Raw genomic sequence first — 4,397 nt, forward strand, 5'->3', positions numbered from 1 at the left:
ATGTGGTGGATAGATGGGAGAGAAAGAGAAGAGGAAGAGTTTGAGCATTACGAAGAGTGACGGAACTGGAGAGTCAAGAGTAGAGAGGAGTAGCCTATTGTGAGTGGCCAGCCGCACCACTGGAGTTGTGGTGAGGTTCCAGGCCAAGCTTCCATTGAGGACCATGTCTAGGTCCGTGGCTACTCACTGGAAGAGGTTGGTGTCGCTGTCTGAATCTCATATTATCACTAGAGAACATGGAGATGTACCCGGTTTGGGCAACTGGCTGGGACCACATGGGGATGTTCAGGGACTGTACAGAACTGGCCCTGCCCCTCACTGGCTTTGGTGCTCTGGAGAGCTGGCCCCACATCTCACCCGTGGCAGGATTTGGGAGAGCAGACGCTGCCCCTCAACCAGGCAGCACAGTGGAGTTGGTCCTGGCCTCAAGGGCAGCAGGCGAACTGACCCCAAGGGTATAAGAGCAGGAGAGCTGACCATGCCCCTCATTGCCATGTGGTGGCATGTGCAGGGAGGTGATGCCTCTCCCCTCACCACTTGCCACCTCCAGCAGTTGGGAAAGCTGGCCCAGAGGTCATGAAAGAGAGTAAGGTGGCCCTCCCCTCGCTGGTTGCAGCACTTGGAAAAGTGAGCTATGCACCTCGCCTGAATAGCATAGTGAACTGGCCCTGGTGGAGGGGGCTCGGGTGAGTCAGACCCATGGGGCATGAGTGCAGGAAATCTGGCTCCACCACTCATCTGCCATGTAGTGGCATATGGGGAGTGATAATGTCCTCCCTCCCTGCTTGCTCCTTCCCACCAGTGGTAGTAGAGAGACCAGGCCTCAGGTCATGAGAGCAAGAGAACTAGCCATGCCCCTCACTGGCTGTGACACTCAGGAGAATGGGTGTCTATGCACATGCGTATGCCCAAGAGAGCTGCCCTGGAGGCAAAGGCACTGGTGAGCCATCCCTGAGGGCATAAGAGTGGGGGTGCTAACCCTGCTTCCCTGACAAAGGCAGCCTTGAGTGGCCTAGCTGGAGCAGTACTGGAGAGCTCACCCTGGTGGTGCAGATAAGGGAAAGTCTGCATGCTGACAAGTTCAGCTACCCCCAGGCCCAGATCCTGGGCTTTCAGTTGGCCCACCACAAAATCTACATCATCTGTGAACTGTTGGCGCACACGAAAGACTGGTCCTGCTGATCCAAAGCTGCAGGGTCTCCATGAAGCAAGGCAACAATAGGATAATGGAGAGGAGTCCCCAGAAGGATCCAATATTGATGGGGTCACAGAAACCAGAGATCTCACACCAGACCAATGACTCATTGCAATGAACATTTGCAAGTGAAAATGTGTGGTCAGAGGAGGATACTGTGGGACACACTGTGATGTCCTACATGATGAGAGGTTTTTGGTGTGTGTGTGTGTGTGTGTGTGTGTGTGTGTGTGTGTGTGTGTGTGTTATTTGGGTGGAGTTGCAAGGACAGAAAGCGGAGTCGAGAGAATTGGGAGATGGCTAGGTCTGAGGTGCATGATGTGAAACTCACAAAGAATCAATAAAAGGTTTTTTTAAAAAGAATTAGGAAGTGTTCCTTCAGTTTCTATTTTGCAGAATAATTTTAGGGCTGCAGGCATGAATTCTTTAAAGTTCTGGTAGAATCCTCTGGTCATGGACTTTTTTGGATGAAAGGTCCTTAAGTACTGATTCTATTTCACCAGGTTGTGGATATGTTTTGTTGTTTATTTCATGCTTTTTATCCTTCATAGGTCTTACATATAAAGAAATTCATACATTTGTCATAGGTTTTCCAGTTTGGTAGTATACAGAATTTTAAAGTATGTCCTTATGCTTCTCTGGGTTTTATCAGTGTCTATTGAAATGAACCCCCTTTTATCTCTAATTTTATTAATTTGATCTTTTCTGTGTGTCTTTTGATTAATTTAGCCAGGGTTTGTCAATCTTACTGACTTTTTTTCAAAGAATCAACTCTTCATCTCATGGATTCTTTGTATTGTTTTGTTGTTTGTTTGCTAGTTTCTAGTTCATTGATTTCAGCTCTGGGCTTAATTATTTCTCCTTGTTTACTTTTTGAGGGTATTATTTCTTTTTGCTTTTCTAGAGCTTCCAAAGTATCATTAAGTTATTAATATGAGAGCCCTACAATTTTCTGGTATAGGCACTTAGTGCTATAAACATGCCTTCATTGTGTCCCATGGGTTTGGGAATGTTGTGTTTTCAGCTTTATTCAAGTCTAAATGTTTTTAATTTCCTGTTTTATTTCTTTCTTGACCCAATTCATGCTCAATAGTATATTGTTCAGCTTCTATGAGTTTGTATTCTTTCTGCTATTTCTACTGTTGTTGATATTCAGCTTTAATGGATACAGATAGGATACTGGTGTCATTTCAATTTTATTACATCTGTTGAGACTTTGTGTCCTAATACATGATCCATTTTAGAAAAAGTTCAATGAGCTGGTGTGAACAAAGTATGTTCTTTAGTGTTGGAGTGGAATGTTCTGTAAACATCTGTTAGGTCCATTTGATTTATGACATTATTTAACTCTAGCATTTTTCTGTTTAGTTTTTATCTGGGTGTCATGTTTATTGATGAGATGGGTAAAAAAGTCACCCATTATCATGATTTTAGGGTCAATATGTGATTTTTAATTATAGTAGTCTTAAGGGAGGATACTAGAGATGACCACTCAGACACAGTTTATAACCAGGTGAAAGTCTTTATTCTGTCTGACTGAGACTACACTCAGGTATTTGAGACCCAAGTATAATGATGAACATTTGGAATAAAAAGGTTTTGAGGGCAAAAACCTCATTCTATTCTCTAACCCTACAGCTGCAGGAGAGAGGTTTTGAGCAAGCAAGCAGTTTAACAAAAGCTAAAATAAGCAGTTAACTGTAGTGAAATGCTGAACAAGCAGGCAGTTTAACAAAAGCTAAGTTAGTCAGCTTCCTAGAATAGAATTGGACAATTTTCCATGGGATAATCTCCTTCTCTGTCAAGGAGATCAGATTCTAGTTAAACCTGAAATGGCCTCAACAAGAATAAAAGATGGAGGAATCTCTGCACTGTATTGCCCTGTCGCATTAGTGTTTCTTTTATGTTCTCTGGTACCCTTGTATTTGGTACACAAATGTTTATAATTATAATATCCTATTGGTGCATTTTTCCTTTAATGAGTATGTAATGTTCTTCCTATCTCTTCTGATTAGTTTTTGTTTAAAGTCTACTTTGGCAGATATTAAAATATCTATTCTTGCTTGCTTCTTGGGTCTATTTAATTAGAATACCTTTTCCCATCCTTTTACCCTAAAGTGATATCTGTCCTTGACGGTGATGTGTGTTTCTTGGATGCAGCGAAAAGAAAGATCATGGTTTTATTCTGGGTGGGGGGAGGTGGTCAGAATAGGATTTCTCTTTGTTTAACCCTGACTGTCCTAGAGCTTGCTCTATAGACCAGGCTGGCCTGAAGGTCACAGAGATCTGCCTGCCTCTCCTTCCCAAGTACAGAGATTAAAGGCCTGCACTACCACCTCCCAAGAGATAGCTCAGTAGATAAGAGATCAAATTTTCTAATCCAACCTGTTAGTCTGTATGATTTTGGGTGTGGTTGAGACCATTAATATTGAGAATTACTAATGAGGATTATTTATTGATTCATGTTATTTTGTTGTGATGATGTCAGTTTTTTCTTCTTTTGATTAGCCGTTCTTAAATTACTTATTCCTTGTGTCCTCTTGGGTTTAGTTAACTTCTTTACACTGAATTTTCCCTCTAAGGCCTTCTACAGAGCTATATTGGCAAATAAAAAATGCATAAATTTGCTTTTATTGTGAAATATTTTCCTTTGTCTGTCAATTGAAGATGACAAATGCAGTTTAGATAGATTAGCTTAGTCTGGACTGCTATCTGTGGTCTCTTATAGCTTGTTGAACATCAATCTGGCCCTTCTGGCTTTCAGAGTCTTCATTAAAAAGTCAAATATTATTCTAATGCATCTGCCTTTATATGTGACTTGGCCTTTTTTCCTTACAGATTTTTCCTATTCTTTCTTTGTTCTATACATTTAGCGTTTTGATTATCATGTTATATGAAGTTTCTTTTCTGGACTTGTCCGTTTGATCTTGTACCTTGATAGGCATCTCTTTAGATTGTGAGGGTTTTCTTTAGTGATTTTTCTAAAACATATTTTCTGTGCCTTTGACCTGGGTTTCTTTTCCTTCCCCTATACCTATTGTATATGAGGAGTTGCAGTAAAGAAACTGATAACTTGACCATTTCATGATATGGTTAAGGGGAAGGTTTTTATTGTGCATAAGAGAGAGAAGATACCCAGAGGCATCTGGAGGAGTTCAGCCCGCATAGTGCCTTCTAACATCATCAATGCTAGCTGTCAGGG

Source organism: Mus pahari, chromosome 5 (genome assembly GCF_900095145.1).
Source record: "Mus pahari chromosome 5, PAHARI_EIJ_v1.1, whole genome shotgun sequence".
Taxonomy (NCBI): domain Eukaryota; kingdom Metazoa; phylum Chordata; class Mammalia; order Rodentia; family Muridae; genus Mus; species Mus pahari.